Here is an 18,427-nt window from a genome sequence, read left to right on the forward strand (position 1 = left end):
GGGGTGGGAGTGGATGAAGGGATGTAATGAAAATTCAGTTGATCCAACCAAAGACAAGAAGAGGTTTTTTTTTTTAATCGAATAACTAAAAAAACACAAAAAGTAGAAGGTACAAACGCAGACGGCAGAAATGAATGCACACATATCTACGTTACCCATCTAAGTTACCACCGGAAGACAGAGATCACAGACAAGGTAGCAATAAGAAAAATGCACCTGTATGATATTTATGAGACACGTACCAAAAGCTGAAGTGCCGGAAAGACTGAGACTCGAGGGGAAAGTGGTTTACGAGGAAAATATTACCCAAAAGAAAGCTGGTGCACTTATCTTAATATCAGAAAAAAGCTGAAAGATGGAAAGTGTCGTTAGACTTAAGAGGCTGTGATAAAAGGAACATTTTCTCACACAGACACAAAATTTCTGAACCTGCTTGGCACCTAACAACATAATCTCAAAACATACAGACCAAAAATTGACAGAATTACAAGGAGAGATTGACAAACCCACAGTGAAGTAGGAGGATTCACCATCTTTCCAAGGACGGACTGAACATTTGTGAATATTGGTCACGTACTAAGCTATAATGCAAGACTCAACAAATACGAAAAACTAACGTAGTAAAGACCAAGTCCTGAACTCAAGATCATAAAAATATAACAAAAAATAAGCAAAAAATGTCTACACTATTGCCATTTAAAAAAAATAAACTTCAAAATAATTCTTGGGGGAAGAACTCAGAAACTGTAATAACTTAGGACCGAGTAATAATACTTTTTACGTTTCCCCTCCACTGTTCATTCTACCCCCTCTTGGCCGATGCCGTTAAGACAAAACACTGACACACACACACACACACACACACACACACACACACACACACTCTTTATGTTGGAAATGAAGAAACAAAAAAGTCGTTAGCAGAAGACCCCAATATTGCGGATCAAAGAGGATCAAGGACAAGCCATTGGTAGAAGAGAGTTCAGTGAGACTGCAGGATGTAAGATGAATATCCAGAAATTAATTATTGGCCAAATGACTACAATAAATATTTGGGAACTAATTTTTAAAGCGGTACCATTTTGCAATCGCTACGAAGCATTTAAGGTATCTAGGAACAAATCAAACGTAAGATGCGTAACATCACAAAACTTTTTGAATGACGTAAGTCGGTAAGGAAATTTGACATCTTAACAACGGGAATCCTCCTCAAACTAACATTAAATGTTAACATTAAATGCAGTTTTACGTAAAGTCTCAACAGGGCTTTTTGAAGAACTTTTAAACTGCTTCCAAAATGTATGCGGAAGTGCAAAGAGCCAAGTACATCAAGAACGCTTTGAATAATGTAGGGAGACTTACTGGGCTAGTTATCAAGACTTACTACGAAGCTATCATAGTTAAGGTGTTGGTCCTGAGATAAAAATGTGGTGAATCGGAACTCAGAGAGCTGAGGCCGACTCGTGCATATAAGAAACACAACGCAAATCAAGCTGCTTTACAAAAAGAAAAGGATTTAAGGAAGGAGACTCGACGCGGCTGGTTCCTGCAGCAGCGGGCACACAGCTGGTGGGCGAAGGTGGGCGAGAAGGACGCTGCCTTCCCAATCCGAAGGGTGGTGATCTGAGCTCTGGCCACTGACTGCTGCTTCTGACCACCAGGGGGCAGGCAGGAGTGGGCAGCCACTGTTGGTGCACCTTCCGGCACAGCTGCAAGCCCCTCCCCCCCAGGCCGGAAGTGACTTCTGTAGCTCTAAAGGGCCAGTGCCCTTTTCCCCCTCCCCCGGCCTCATTCTTCTCCTCCTCCCCTATTGGAAGCCAGACGTTAAAGATTAAGACATTAAAAAACACTTGCGTGTAAGGAAAAAAAACTTAGAAAGTGACCCACGCATACCTAGGGAAAGGCTTGGAAAAGACCTGAGAAGACCTTAAAGTTTACCCTCAGGCTGATCTTCAGCACCAAGGCAGCCTACAATAAAACAAAAACAAACAAAAGAGGGGCGCCTGAGTGGCTCAGTTGGTTAAGTGTCTGACTTCGGCTCAGGTCATGATCTTACCATTCGTGGGTTCGAGCCCCGCGTCAGGCTCTGTGCTGACAGCTCGGGGCCTGGAGCCTGCTTTGGATTCTGGGTCTCCCTCTCTCTCTGCCCCTCCCCCAGTCATGCTCTGTCTCTCTTTCCCTCTCTCTTTCTCTCTCTCTCTCTCTGTCTCACAAATAAAAACATTTAAAAAAATTTTTTTAAGTCATTCTGGGGGTGCCTGGGTGGCTTAGTCGGTTAAGTGTCCGACTTCAGTTCAGGTCATGATCTCGTGGTCTGTGAATTCGAGCCCCGCATCAGAATCTGTGCTGACAGCTCGGAGCCTGGAGCCTGGAGCTTGCTTCGGATCCGTGTCTCCCTCTCTCTGCCCCTCCCCCGCTCACACTCTGTCTCTCTCCTTAAAAACTGAATAAATGTTAAAAAATAATTAAATAAACAAGCAAAACGAAACAAAATACCCAAAAACACCAAACCTGGAAAAGAGGGAGAGAATATAATTTCTACTGTTACCACATTGTTAGATTCAAAAGTCCAGTTTTCAACAACAACAAAAAAACACAAAGCATGCAAAGCAGCAGAAAGTATGGCTCAAAGGAAAAACAAAAAACAGAAACTATCCCTGAAAAAAACGACCTGAACGGCAGATCTACTAGACAAAGACTTTAAAACAATGGTCTTAAAGATGCTCAAAGAACTACAGAAAGATGTGAACAAAGTCAAGAAAATGATGTAGGGGGGCGCCTGGGTGGCTCAGTCGGTTAGGCGGCCGACTTCGGCTCAGGTCATGATCTCGTGGTCCGTGAGTTCAAGCCTTGCGTCAGGCTCTGTGTTGACAGCTCAGAGCCTGGAGCCTGTTTCAGATTCTGTGTCTCCCTCTCTCTGACCCTTCCCTGTTCATGCTCTGTCTCTCCCTGTCTCAAAAATAAATAAAACGTTAAAAAAAAAAAGAAAAGAAAATGATGTAGGAACAAAATGCAAATAGGAATACAGGAGCAGTTACCCTAAAAAGAAACCAAAAAAATTCTGGAACCGAAAAGTATGATAACTCAAACAGAAAATTCACTACAAAGATTCAAAGATAGATTTGAGCAAGCAGAAGAAAGCATCCCTGAACTTGAAGATATGACAGTGGAAATGATTAATTCTCAGGAATAGAAAGAAAAAACATTGGAAAAAAGTGAACAAAGCCTAACGGACCTGTAGGACACCATCAAGGAGCCTAACATACGTAATGCGGGAGTCTCACGATAGGAGAAAGGGGCAGAGAGAATATTTGAAGAAATAATGGCTGTAAACTTCTTAAACCTGATGAAAGGCATGAATATAAACATCCAAGAAGCTCAATGAAGTCCAAGTAAAATGAACTCAAACAGACCCACACCAACACAATATAATTAAACTTTTTAAAGACAAAGAGCAAATCTTGAAAGTAACAGACAAGCAAACTGTCATATACAAGGGATCCTCAATAAGATTATCAGCAGATTTCTTATTAGAAATTTTGAAGTCCATAAGGCAGGGGGCCAATATACTCAAAACGCTAAGAGAAAAAAAAAAAAAAAACCAACCCTGTCAACCAAGAATCCTATATCCTTCAAAAGTGAGGGAGATGGGTCGGCTGGCTGGCTCAGTCAGTTAGCATCCGACTCTGGCTCAGGTCATGATCTCATGGTTTGTGGGTTCGAGCCCTGCGTTGGACTCTGGGCTGACAGCCCAGAGCCTGGAGCCTGCTTCAGATTCTATGTCTCCCTCTCTCTCTGCCCCTCCCCCACTTGCACTCTGTCTCTCTTTTTCTCTCAAAAATAAATAAACATTTAAAAAAAAGTGAGGGAAAGGGGTGCCTGGGTGGCTCAGTTAAGCGTCTGACTTCGGCTCAGGTCATGATCTCACAGTTCGTGAGTTTGAGCCCCGCGTCGGGCTCTGTGCTGACAGCTCAGAGCCTGGAGCCTGCTTCGGATTCTGTGTCTCCCTCTCTCTCTGCCCCTCCCCTGCTCACACTCTGTTTCTGTCTCTCAAAAATGAATAAACGTTAAAAAAAAATTTTTTAAGTGAGGGGAGAAATTAAGACATTCCCGGATAAATCAAATTTGAGGAAGCTTGTTACCACTAGACCTGCCCTACAAGAAATGCTAAAGGGAGTCCTGTGAGGTGAAATAAAAGCACACCAGATAGAAACTTGAAGCCATACAGAGAAATAAAGATCTCAATAAAGGCAAATACGTGGGCAATTATTTAAAAGCTAGTATTGTAGCAATGGTTTGTAAATGCATTTTTTGTTTTCTGCATGATTTAGAGACTTACGTGAACAGGATTATTACTCTAAAAGCTAATGTGGTCGTAACTTTGGTTTATAACTCCAAATTTTGTTTTCTACATAGGAGATGAATGCATTTACAAGAATTACCAGCTTATGTTTGGGCATACAACATATATAGATACAATCTGGGGGACATCAACAACCAAAAGGGGTGAGGACAGAGCTGTAAAGAAGCAGAGCTTTTGTATGTTGCTGAAGTTAGGCTGGTATACATTCAAATTAGAATATTGTCACTTTAGGATGTTAAATATAATCTCCACAGTAACCACAAAGAAAACGGCCCTGGGATATACACAAAAGGAAATGGGAAAGGAATTTAAACATTTCACTACAAAAAGTCAACTGAACACAAAAGAAGGTAGTAATGCTGGAGATGAGGGACAAAGAAGCTATAGGACACGCAGAAAACAAACAGCAAAATGATCAAAGTCCTTCTCATCAGTAATTACTTTAGCCGTGAATGGATTAAACACCCCATTCAAAAGATCCAGTTTGGCACAAGAAATAAAAATGCACGACCAACTATATGCTGTCTACAAGAGACACTTCAGATCCAAACACAAAACAGACTGAAAATGAGAGAGTGCACTATTCCATGCAAATAGTGATCAGCACAGAGCAGCAGTGGCTCTACTAATATCAGACAAAATAGACTTTAAATCAGAAGAGGATACAAAAGACAAAGAAGGACATTATATATTAATAAAAGGTTCAATACAACAAGAAGACATAACAATTATAAACATTTATATAACTGTTCATTGCTTCCTGGTCATATGATTTCTTAGCATAGTTATTCATATATTCCTTAGAGTCCCTTTTATTGCTTGAAGTCAGTTGTGATGTTTCCTCTTTCATTTCAGCTTTAACAGTTTGTGTGTTCTCTCTTTCCTTCTTGGTCAGACTAGCTAAAATTTTGCTAATTTTTACTTTTGTTTTTGTTTTGTTTTTAATCAGTCTTTGGTTTTCTTTTCCAATTCTTTTCTCTTTTTCACTTATCCCCACTCTCTCTCTCTTTTACGTTTCTTAGAGTGGAAGTTTTGCTTACTGATTTGAGAACTTTCTTCTAATATAAATTTTGTTCTATGCGTGGCATTTGCTGCTTTCCTTAAGTTCTCGTTTATTGTCTTTTCTTTCATCTCTATGTATTTCCCAGTTTCTCTGGTGATTTTGACTCTTCGTTATGAATGTGCTGCTTCAATATTCCATATTTTTTAATTCCCCAAATTTCCTCCCTCTCTCATCTCACTCTACTGTGGTTTGAGAACAGACTTTGTATGATTTCAATTCTTTCAACCTTAGGAGACTTGTTTTCTGACATAACATATGGTCTATCCTGGAGAATGTTCCATGTGCCCCTGAGAAGAATGTGTCCTCTGGTGTTGTTGGGCGAAGTGCTCTGAAGATGCTTGTTATGTCTAGCGGGTTTAGAGAGTTGTTTAAGTCGTCTGTTTCTTTGGGGATCTTCTGCCAAGGTGGTCTATCCACTATGGACAGTAGGACGTTGAAATCTGCAACTATTATTGTTGTCTATTTCTCCCTTCAATTCTCTTTTTGTTTCATGTACTTTGGTTGCTTTTATGAAAGGTTAGTTGATTTTTGGAGGTCCTTATCATCCCAGAAGTGCTTCCATCTTTGATATCTTGTTTGGAGCCCAGAAAACATGTGAGCTTTTCCACTGGAGATCAATATTCTTCTATAAATAGCTTCTAGGGTGTGACATCAGGGTTCATAGTTCACAGTGCACAATGATAATATTCATTTTCTCCAGAGATAGCTCACAGATCCCACCATCTGGCACCATGTGAAGGTCATGACCAAAGTTGTAGCTGAAAACTGGCATACTGACCCCTAATGCCCTCTTCAGTTTTGTCTTGTGAAAGTGATGTGCCCCATATCGCCAATATCCTCAAACTTTACATTGTATTTCACCCAAACTATATATTTCACCTGAAAGTCATAATTGCCAAACTACACAGCTGTCAGGATCTTATCTGCAGCTAGAATCTGTGTAGACTGCATCCCAGGTCAAGTCACTATTCCTAGATTCCCCAACTTCTCAGTACATAGCTTTATGTATCATAGACTATTTTAGTTTCTTAACTGCTTGTTTCGCCATAACTCCTCTCTCACAATGTAGGTTTCTTTTTTTTTTTTTTTTCCAACGTTTATTTATTTTTGGGACAGAGAGAGACAGAGCATGAACGGGCGAGGGGCAGAGAGAGAGGGAGACACAGAATCGGAAACAGGCTCCAGGCTCTGAGCCATCAGCCCAGAGCCCGACGCGGGGCTCGAACTCACGGACCGCGAGATCGTGACCTGGCTGAAGTCGGACGCTTAGCCGACGGCGCCACCCAGGCGCCCCACAATGTAGGTTTCTACTACAAGCAAACCCAAAGTGAAATGCTGAACCAGAATTTCATTCATTAGTCTCCATAATGAGGAGTTTTAGCCAGTCCCGTCTCCACCTTCAGTCTTTGTCTTCCTAACATGCTCTGAGATGTTCTTTCCTTATGAATTTTATCCAAAGGTAAATATCCTAGATTTGTTTTTGCACTTGGCAGTTGAACAAACGTGAGTTTTCCTGGCAAAAGAGTCTCAAAACAATTATGGAAATAATTCAGCTAAATCATAGATTGGGAGCTTTATTGCTATTATAGATCGCTGAAATCCAACATGTTCTTCTGGCAAAGATTTCAATTACAGTGCTTAGAGTATCCTTGCCTAATACAGCTCGGTGCAAATAGTCTCACATGTAATAAGGTAGATACATATAATCCTAGGTTACCTCATTCCACTTGTGTTCGGGGTTTTCAGTATTCTACATGCACTTCTCCTTCAAAATATTCTCTTTATTCAAACAGAATTATTTGTCTATAGCTCATGTCTAGACTGAGACTAGTGTTTACTAACAACACTTGGAGCCTTTTTTTTTGGTTTTCCGAATCAATTTAAGCCCTTATCGACCACGTTATGGACTGAATCGTGCCCCCGGAGCCAGATTCATTGTGTTGAAGCCCTAATCCCAGAAGCCACTGTGTCTGGAGACAGGGTGTAGAAGGAATTAAGGCCGGATAAGACCATAAAGGTGGGGCCCTGATCTAGTATCAGCGTCCTGTAAAAAGACAACACAGAAACGCTTCTTCCCCTCTTTCTCTTGCTGTCCCCCTCAGTGCAGAGGAAAGGCCGTGTGAGGACTTAGTGAGAAGCCAGCCATCGACTAGCCAGGAATGGACCGTGCCAGGGTTTGATCTGGGACTTTCCACCTCCGAAACCGTGATAAAATAAATGTCCGTTGCTTACACCACCCCGCTCGTTTTGTTACAGCAACCTGAGCAGACTTCTATACCATGTTCGGCTCTAGAGAGAGGCAGATAAATGAGACAAAGCCCTCTGCTTCAGGAGCACAGAATCTAGTAAGAAGGGACGTCTCGTGAAAATACGTGATCAGTGCTTGCAACTCAGCCTGCGAGGTCTGAAAAGGCTCCACAGAGCACAGATCTGAGCAAGGTTTTCAAAGAGGCCCGACTAGGCGAGGAAACGGCAACCCGGGAAGAGAGAATCCCCGGCAAGGACTGACACCTCAAAAGGCGGGATGTATCTGGTGAACACTGAGAGGCTACAGGGTCTAGAGGGTACAGAAGGCATGACAAGGAGGCTTGGGAGGGGAGGGGCTGGATTAAAAGGGACTGGGGACAACATGTGAAGGTCCCCGAGTGCCAAAGAGCCTACGTTTCCCACGTAAGAAAATACCACTCAACATGTTCATTTACTAGAGCTGTTAGACTAGATCTCTCTCTCTCTCTTTAAGTTTATTTATTTTGAGAGAGAGAGAGCACGAGTAGATAGGGACAGAGAGGGGAGAGAGAATCCCAAGCAGGCTCCGCACTGTCAGCGCGGCGCCCTACGTGGGGCTCAAACTCATGAACTGCAAAACCCTGACCTGAGCCAGTATCAAGAGTCAGACGCTCAACCGCCTGAGCCACCCAGGCGCCCCCTACAGACTAGGTATCTTCACAACAGAAATTAATTTTCTCCTTCCAGAGGCGAGAAATCTGAAATTAGGTGTCAGCAAGGTTGGTTTCCTCTGAGGCCTCCCTCCTCGGCTTGCAGACGGCTGCCTTCTCCCTGGGTCCTCACGCACCTGTCCCTCTGCACGTGCAACTGTGTCCAAACCCCCCCTTCTTGTAAAGATGGCATTCACCTCGGATTAGGGCCCACCTTAATGAACTCATTTTAATTTAATGACCTCTTTAGAGACGCTAACTCCAAATGTGGCCCATTCTGAGTCATGGGGTTACCTCTGCAACACCGGAGGGGTGTGGGAAGGGAGAGGGCACAGCTCAGCCCACGGCAAAAGCTACCACAGGGATGATACACGTGAGACACCGCCTGCTAGGGAAGGGACTCCTTTTATGCCATTTGGTCACTTCTCCCCCCGGTGGACTCCTAGGTTTTGAGATTTCATCTGCCAAAGTACACTTATTAACTTATAAATTCTTCATTTCCAAAAATCAAAGACAGTAGGCCGGTCAGATGTGATCAGCAGGTAACATCTAGAATCACCATACTGAGTTGATAAAATCTCAACCAAGAGGAGAACCTGACATTCACATCGACCCGTGAGGACTTGTTGCGGGGAGCGTGTGAGTGTATGTGTGTGCGTGTTGTGTCTGGAGACAAGACTTTCTGGAGTGTCACATGTGCTGAAGTGTATGCTCCCCCCCCCCCCCCCCACACACACACACAGTGTCTGCATTGTAGCACTTAGCATATCGTGTCGCCATTTTGTGGTTGTGACTGCATCCCCCCTCTAGATTCTGAATCCCTGTCAACAGGGACCCCATCTCACTCATTCTGCAACCCCAGCAATGTCCCTGGTTGTCTTAAGCTGACTAGACCCATTACCACATCTTTAAGGCCTCTGGAGAACAAGGGACCATGAAGCTGAAACCCACTGCTCTAGGATCTTCAATGTACACGGGGAGGCTCTATGGTCACGTGTTCACACTCCCACCATACACACTCTTATTTTAAATGCGATCACGCCGCAGATAAAGATGCTATGGAGCAGGAGATCGATACAGCTGTGGGATTCTGAGTGGGGACTCCTCAAAAGCTGGGGCACTCAGCAGAGCCAGCCGGGAAAGACCATCTCTGCTTCCTTGTCTGTTCCTGGCCGACTCCCACTCCCCCTGACAGCAAAGGTATCACCTGGGCCTGGCCAAGTCTCATATTTAATCCCATCTTGATAAATGCCATTGAATGGACGAATGAAGGCATACATGAATAAATGAATAACAGAACTGTAAGTAAAAAAAAAAAAAAAAAGGCGGAGCACTCAGGAAAGGAGGTGAGGTGGGCTTTGACAGATGAAGACGAATTTGGAATAAGCAGAGAAGAGGGAAAGACATTCAGGTGAGGAAATCACAAGAGAAAATTCAGGGATGGAAAGATGTTTTAGGGTTTTCAGTAGGTAAAATTTTTAAATCAAAGTTTGATATACAGAGAAAGATTTATAAATCATAAGGTACAGCCAAATGAATGATCAGAAAGGAGCTATATCCACATAGCCCCCTTTGAGATCAAGAGATAAGACATTATTCTCTGTATCTCCTTTTGTATGGTTGAATATTGATCCACAGGATGTATTAGGAAATAGCAACATAAACAAACACCTAAGAGGGGGACATGTTCTGTTTCCTCGGTCCATCACATCACATCCTCCTTGAACAACGGCCACGCAAAGACAGCAAGTCTTTTTTTTTTTTTAATGTTTTATTTATTTTTAAGACAGAGAGACAGAGCATGAGTGGGGAGGGGCAGAGAGGGAGACACAGAATCCAAGGCAGGCTCCAGGCTCCGAGCTGTCAGCACAGAGCCCGACGCGGGGCTCGAACTCACAAACTGTGAGATCATGACCTGAGCCGAAGTTGGGCGCTTAACCGACTGAGCCACACCCAGGCACCCCAAGACAGCAAGTCTTAATCCCAGGGATTTGTAAATGCTACTTTATTTGGAAACGAGGACCATGGATACATCTTTTGGGGGGCCACTACTCCAGCGCTGAAAGAGAGAAATTAGCATCAGTCTGTCGCCAAAATCGCCTGTGGGCAAGTTACTAACAGAAGCTTACACCTGCCAGGCTGAGGGCCAGATCTCGGACACCTGCAGGTACCCTGCTGCCCCACTACAAACCGCTAGCATCCCTGTCACCTCTTTCCATGAAAACAGCACAAGTCATTATTATTTCCATTTTACAGATCAATAAACTGAGCTACCAAAGATGTGAGTAAAGCTGCAGGTCAAACGTGGTGAGGACAGAACTGGAATCTGGACTCTGACGTGATCATGGAAATACACCTGTCACCCCTATCCCCCCTGCCTCCTTCACCTCCTCCAAGACTATTACAAAGGCCATCACTTTGGGGCCATACACACTGTGACAGATGACAAACACAAGAGGAGACGTCCACAGATCTCTGAAAAAAAACGTACATCCTCTTGAGTTTTCTTTTCTAGTCTCGGCCTCCCTGATTCCTGCGGCCTTCACTTGGAGCGCATGGCCTGTCCCCTTACCCCCACAGTCACACCCTCGAAGTCGGCCACACTGCGTCTGCACGCTTCTTTAAAGAATGCTTCCAGGAACCGACAACTGTAAAAACTAACTTTTATGGAGTACTTATGTGCCAGGCTCCCTTCTAAGCACTTCAATTACAGAACTTCAATTTAATGCCAACAACTCCATCAGATAAGATTACTATTATTGTTCCCCATATTGGAAATGAGGAAACAGACATGGAAGTTAAGTATGTTGCTCAAGGCCACCAAGTTAGGAAATGAAAGCTGGTCCTGAAATGTAGGCAGCCTGTCTCCAGAGCCCTGCATTCTTAACCTCTACCCTCTATGCCACCTCGCGCCTACTCAAGAGTCAGAAGAGACCACCTCCCTTGTTTCAAGTACTATACTCCACGTGATGCGACCTTAGGTCACATGGCAGTTACATCACGTGCAGGCATTTATTTGTTCACTGCTAAACGCGTATGCATCTATCCCTCTCCTCCTCCCTACCAGAAGAGTCCCCGAAAGCCACAGACTCGGAGAAAAAGTATGTGGCAGGGGTGGCAGGTGGACAGGCAGAAAGAAGGCCAAGAATGAGAGAAGGCGAGCCACAAAAACAGATGAAGGATCCAAGCACGTCAACTTGGAGGCGCCACGACAGACCAGGTGCAGGAAGACTGTGGGCTGGTTGAGGACAAGTCTCACAGCGCGTTTGCATTACGTTATTCCGAAGAGTCCTCAGAGGCAGGCCAGGCACCATCCTCGGCTGCATCTAGGAAAGCGCCTGCGCTCAGCAAACCTCGACACTGTTGATCACTCGGAGGCACCAGTGACCAGAAAGGAGAAAAGCGTCTTATTCCAAACACGTTAGACATGGCGGGAAATGGAAGCAAGCCGGATCTCTGCAAAGACGTGGCGGACGTGCTCTTGTGCAGCCTCTCTCTGGCTTTGTCTCGAAGACTCGTGCACCTTAGTCACTTCACCGTTCCGTCGCCACCTCTGCCCCCTTTCCACGTACGCGAAACCCATTCACCTTGCAGGCCACTCAGCCCCAGTGCTGAGAACGCGTCCTTCATCACGCCCTCTGCGGGGATCTCTCCCGCTTCAGAGCCCAGAACAATTTTTGCCTCTGCCATCATTGGGCCACAGTATCTCCTGACGGTTTTCTCTCATTCTTTTAATTCTTGTTGGCAAAATCTTGTTCCCAGAAACGTGATACGATAGGCTACTCTATACAATTCACGGTATTTTGAGCATTTTTTTAAACATGCTAAATACCGCTACTGCTTTTTCAGAGACCGTAAAGCATCACGAGAAAATAAGTAACAGCTGTACAAGATGTAGCAGTTTGTCTTAATCCTTTTGTACTGATGTCTGAAATGTGAAAAACACAAAAGCTATGACATGTTGGGAGCACCCGATGGAGTGGAATCTCTAGGACGAAGCAAGTCAGGCACTGCTCAAAGTCTTGAGAATCCAGCTAAATCCCAGTTGAATCATTGATATTTTTTTGTTACGAAACCAAACGTGTCGACATTGAAAGATCTAGTCTGGAATCTATAAAGGGGGATAGGGAGTCTCCGGCCCTTGGGCAACGTTCCAAAAGCCTACTGGAAATCATAAATCTAACAATAAATCTACTCGAGTTAAAACATCACAGTTCTTTGCTTTCAGCTCGAATCGTAAGAACCTGGTGAATTACATTAGTTATGGTGTGGAAGCCAAAACCTCTGAATGGTACATTTTTGATTAGTAAAAGGAAACTATTGTTTTGTAACTAAAATCTTTTAAAACAAGAATCCCGTTAGAAAAAATAATTTAGGGGTGTCTGGATGGGTCAGTCAGTTAAGCGTCCAACTTCGGCAAAGGTCATGATCTCACGATGAGCTCAATCCCTACAATGGGCTCTCTGCTGTCAGAGCAGAACCTGCTTCGGATCCTTTGTCTCCCTCTGCCCCTCCCCCACTTGCACCCACACACCCTCTCTCTTTCAAGAGTAAAATAAGCATTTAAAAAAAAAAGAAAAAAACAATTTAAAACCTTTAATATTCCCATTCAATCCTTACAACTTAATGAAGGTATTATTACTACCTTCAATTTACAGGTGAGGAAACTGAGTGAGCTCTTGTCCAAGAGTTCAATAGCTTGTCCAAGGCCATCCAGCTGGCAAGCAGCCTGCTCGGGAATCAAGGGGCAATTAATGCCAGAGCTCACGTTCTTCGTCTCCAGATTTTATTCATCTCCCTTTCCTCTCTCACTCTGGATAGCCTCTGCCTTCCCAACAACTAAAGGAGGAGGGCTCCCAGTAGTTTCAAGTTCAGGCAAGAAGCAGCATGGGAGGAAACAAGGCTCTTGGGGAGTGTCTGTTGGAGACACATCACCCTGTGGATTTCTGGACCTCAGACGAGTCTGGGGAAATGCGTATCTTCTAAGAACTATGGCGTTTGGGGGCACAATCATTTAAGAATTCCATGCTCTATGGTCTGGGGATAACGACCCCAAATTCTTCATTCTGCTGCCTTTAGCACCTACCTCCTCCTGACTGTGGATATCGTTTTATCAATACTCAGTCACCCTCCTTGGGAACCGAAGAATGGGATGAGGAAAGCAGCACGTGATATTCTTTTCGGCACTGCCTGCTCTCTACCCGTTTGTTCTAACCTCTTTTCCCCTTTTTCTTTAGATAAAAGATACTCCAGGACGGGGCACAAATTCTCTTCGACAAATGACCCAAAATAAAAGACAAAGGTGCAAGTACGTTCCTAGATTTTAAGAGATCATTTCTAGATTTAAAGAGCACCTGGGCGGCTTGGTCGGTTGAGCATCAGGCTCTTGATTTCAGCTCAGGTCATGATCTTGCGGTCGTGAGATCAAGCCCCGTGGAAGGCTCCGTGATGAGTGTGGAGCCTGCTTGGGATTCTCTCTCTCTCTCTCTCTCTCTCTCTCTCTCTCTCTGCTCCTCTCTCCCACTTGGATGCTCTCTAAAATTAAAAAAATAATAAAGAGGTCACTGCAGGGGCACCTGGGTGCCTCAGTCGCTTAAGTATCTGATTCTTGATCTCCGCTCAGGTCTGGATCTCAGGGTTGTGAGCTTAAGCCCCCACATTGGGCTCTGCACGGGGCATGAAGCCTCCTTAAAAATAAATGAATAGGCCATTGCAGATACAAAGGAGGTGGTGGCTTCTATTAGTCGGGAACTTCTGCAGCCCTACTCCACACCAGCAGCCCCACTGCGGGGCTGACGGTACATCTCATATGTGAATTCCGTAACATCGGGAGCAGAGTGGCCCCGTAGGCTTCCCGTTGAACCGCGCTTTCTGTTACGTCCTAATAGAGAATGATTCCAATCTCAAAGTTCAAGTCTACCTGGAACCAGAGGCCAGGACACAGCGGCCATTCAACAGATCTTATCTTGCAATTTTCTTCACGGGGTTAAACTAGACTTCAATTGTCCACGACGTTAATGACTTGATCACAGTGTGAAGCCGACCCAGTGGCGGTTCCTGTCCGCTAGTGGAACTCAAGCAGCACAAAGGCAGGACTAAATGAACTCGTTTTGAATTAGGTGAAGCAGGTAAACCAACAGGTGTGGGTATTTATTAACTGAACATAAGAAAATGACCCAGCCTGGGCAACCATAAAAATCCTCGGTGGTTAAGCAAAGTGAAAGGGATTTCAGAAATACTGTCTAACACCTTTGGAGAACTATTTCATAAATTTCCCAAAGACCTTCACTAAATGGACGCAGCCAAATTCAATGGAGATAGAGGTCTGTGTGCAAACTGCCTCTATTCTCCTGAGTTATAGCCAGTTTAATGCTGTCATTTCAGTAAGCAGGGAATTTTAACACAAAATGTGCAAGTCAGCCAAAGTGCTATTAAATGCATAAATCTTTTTATTTGCATTAGAGAGGCATCCATCACCTCACGCTACAATTCGCAATTAAGAAGTAAATGTAGGGGCGCCTGGGTGGTGCAGTCGGTTAAGCGTCCGACTTCAGCCAGGTCACGATCTCGCGGTCCGTGAGTTCGAGCCCCGCGTCGGGCTCTGGGCTGATGGCTCGGAGCCTGGAGCCTGTTTCCGATTCTGTGTCTCCCTCTCTCTCTGCCCCTCCCCCGTTCATGCTCTGTCTCTCTCTGTCCCAAAAATAAATAAAAAACGTTGAAAAAAAAATTAAAAAAAAAAAAAGAAAATCTGGAAATCATCATTTAAAAAAAAAAAAAGAAGTAAATGTACTATTTTGCTTCGCCTCACAAGAAAACTTTTGTATTATTTCCAGAATAAAAGTTGTGATTTTAACTCGCTACATTTCAATGGTAAATACAGTTGATCCCTGAACATGGGAGTAAGGGTCACTGACAGCCTCCCCTGTCAAAAATCCAAGTATAACTTTTGACTCCCCCAAAACCGAACCACTGTTGATCCAAGTATAACTTTTGACTCCCCCAAAACCGAACCACTGTTGACTGGAAGTCTTACTCAAATCATAGTCAATTAACCGTTGACAGAGCTTGTATCCGCATTGTACACTGTATTCTTAGCATAAAATAAGCTAGACAGAAGAGTGTTCTGAAAGCCATCAGAAAAATACAGTACTATACTGTATTTATTGAAAAAAATCCACACCTAAGTGGACCCGTACAGTTCAAGTCTGCGTTGTTCAAGGGTCACCTGTACCTGCGCGAAAGGCTACCCCTACTTACCTAAGCTGTCTGTCTCTTATGTGGTAACAACCCAGATATTACACAGCAAGTAATCTAGCATTTCTACTTCCACGTTAACAATTACCGTTCCATTTACAGGAAGGCACTAGAGGGGGACCTGGGGGGCCCAGTCAGTTAAGCATCCAACTCTTGGTTTCGGCTCAGGTCATGATCTTGTGGCTTTGTGGGTTCGAGCCCGGAGTCGGGGTCAGCTCCGGCAGCAAGGAGGCTGCTTGGGATTCTCACTCTCTGCCCCTCCCCCACTCGCACAGTGTCTCTTTGGTTGTTTTTTTTTTTAATTTTTTTTTTTTAACGTTTATTTATTTTTGGGACAGAGAGAGACAGAGCATGAACGGGGGAGGGGCAGAGAGAGAGGAAGACACAGAATCGGAAGCAGGCTCCAGGCTCTGAGCCGTCAGCCCAGAGCCCGACGCGGGGCTCGAACTCACGGACCGTGAGATCGTGACCTGAGCCGAAGTCGGACGCTTAACCGACTGAGCCACCCAGGCGCCCCATCTTTTTTTTTTTTTTTTTAAATAGGCACTAGAGGGGCGCCTGGGTGGCTCAGTCAGTTAAGCGTCCGGCTTCGGCTCAGGTCACGATCTCACGGTCCGTGGGTTTGAGCCCCGCGTCGGGCTCTGTGCTGACGGCTCAGAGCCTGGAACCTGCTTTGGATTCTGTCTCCCTCTCTCTCTGCCCCTCCCCTGCTCCTGCTCTGTCTCTGTCTCAAAAAAAATAAAAACATTAAATAAATAATAAATAAATAAATAAATAGGCACTAGAGACATTTGGGGATGAATGAGCTTCACACAGAACCAAATACGAAGACTCACAAGCTGCTGATCAGATCAGGAAAGTCTGGGATAATATTTCTCTCAATAAGGAAACAGATGGGTTCGTTCTTTTAGTAACTGGTTGGGTGCCTACAACCCAACTACAGATGAAGTGAGGTGAGACTGGGGGTTGGCAGGTGGAACAGGGAGGAAGGTGCCTGGAAAGGTCTAAGCGAGGAGAGTCTAGGACAGTCCCTGTAAAGAATAGGAAGGCTGACCTGGGACAGACGGCAGACATGAGTGGCCACCTGGCTCGGCACCAAACATCTGTGGAGTCCCCAACATAGGCAGCTGTTCGACGGTTGTTGAAAGGGCTTGTGGAATGGGACGTCAGGCTGAAGTGAGACCTGGGTTCCGGCACTAACCAAACGGATAGCTCTGATAAGTCACATATCACCCAGAAGGAGCTGTACTGCAAAAACTGATAAAAACAAAACCACTAATGAGCACAGCATTAGAGCCCACGCGATGACACATGATTAGTCAACGTTCTTGGACTAGTTACACATACAATTAACAAGGACAGTGAGACAAAGTCAGGCAACAACTAATCCAGTTTCCTGGCTGGACATTTTTTTCATTATCTATCCTCTGGGGGAAAACCAAACATCTGGCAACATCTACCTTTTTGGATTCCTAGGGGAAGTCACCGTTAAGGGCAGGGAATACATCAGGCTTTCTTTTAAATGGCCAACGCAGGGACCACTGGTTTTTGTTTTAATTTTTAAAAAATGTTTATTGAGTGAGACAGAATGCGAGTGGGGGAGGGGCAGAGAGAGTGGGGGGACAGAATCTGAAGCAGGCTCCAGGCTCTGAGCTGTCAGCACAGAGCCTGATGGCGGGGCTGGAGATCATGACCCGAGCTGAACTCAAAAGCCGAGCCACCTAGGCGCCCGAGGGACCACCTTTCTTTAACCCTTGTGTGTGCAATCGAGCTGGATAAGGAGTCCCTAACACAGTGGTCCGAGGATGGGCTTTTAGGGAGGGCTCCCACGCACGGGAAATCGTATGCGAACTTGTCCTCTACAAGCACCCACGGATGCACAAACCTTTAGGTTTTCAAATGCTCAACAGCCATAAACCCCTCCCCCACCGAAAAGGTTAAGAACCATCGCTCTAGGAATGTTCCTTTCCTGAAGCAAGCTTCCTAAATAGTTAATTCTCGCGAGTGACTCCCGGGGTGTCCGCGGCTGGCAAGTCCCGTGACCCCCAAGAGGCAGGGACAGACGCGCTGCTCCGTGCGGCGTAACCTAATCCTCCACTACACGAAGCCCTGCACCGAAGCACCTGGAAGGGCTAGGCGGTAGTATTCCGACAAGAGCGCAGGGACGGATGCATTAAGTTGCGCAGTGTAACATCGCGTCTGCGCACCGCCTCTTCGTTGGTCCTCACCAGTGGCCCCATTTTAAGCAAGTTACTTCGCCTCCGCGGCACCCGCTGCGGGAAGCAAATCCGAGCCGGGTGTCCAAGTAGATCCGGTTTTTTTTTTTTTTCTCCTCCACGACCGAGGCCGGTGCTCCGCGCTCCGCAGTCCCAGGCCTCCCTGCCCTGAGCGGCCAGGGACGGACGTCGCCGCCATCAGAGCAGGGTCGCCTGGGCCAGCGCTCTGGGGACAGGAGGCGGCGCCGGGCATCCCAAATCCACTCACGTTTCCCGACCGCCGCCTGTCTCTTCGCAGTCCCGCGGCGCCTCGCACGGAACACCCCGTGCCCCGGTCACGCTCACTGCCTGACCGTGCGGTCCGGAGCGCCTGGCAGAGCCACTTCAGCCGACAGCACAGACCCGCGCGACACCCGCGCCTCAGACGCGTCCCCTCGCCCCCCCCCCCCCCGCCGACACGTGACCACCGCGAGCAAACTCCCGCCGCCGGCGCCGGCTCCCCCGGCCGAGGCCCGCGCGTGCGTGAATGCACGCATGCGCGCGCATGCGTGAGACGGGCGCGCTCCTCCCGGCGACGGTTTCCTAGCAGCTGGGC

General features: G+C 45.7%; 1 long non-coding RNA gene across 2 annotated transcripts in view; it reads right to left on the bottom strand.

Annotated features, from left to right (window-relative positions):
* LOC125169898 (uncharacterized) overlaps window positions 1-18,260 on the bottom strand; it is a 35,693-nt gene extending 17,433 nt beyond the window's left edge. Inside the window, exons 1-2 of one of the 2 annotated variants that reach the window (XR_007153834.1) lie at window positions 16,671-18,260; window positions 10,353-12,290 (exon numbers count right to left, since the gene is read on the bottom strand). This is a non-coding gene — a long non-coding RNA (uncharacterized LOC125169898). Of the gene's footprint in view, window positions 1-10,352; window positions 12,291-16,670 lie in introns of those variants that run through there. The other variant, XR_007153833.1, reaches the window with a different exon arrangement.
* Between the last annotated feature and the right edge of the window lie 167 nt (window positions 18,261-18,427).

The sequence above is a fragment of the Prionailurus viverrinus genome, chromosome B4 (assembly GCF_022837055.1).
Source record: "Prionailurus viverrinus isolate Anna chromosome B4, UM_Priviv_1.0, whole genome shotgun sequence".
Taxonomy (NCBI): domain Eukaryota; kingdom Metazoa; phylum Chordata; class Mammalia; order Carnivora; family Felidae; genus Prionailurus; species Prionailurus viverrinus.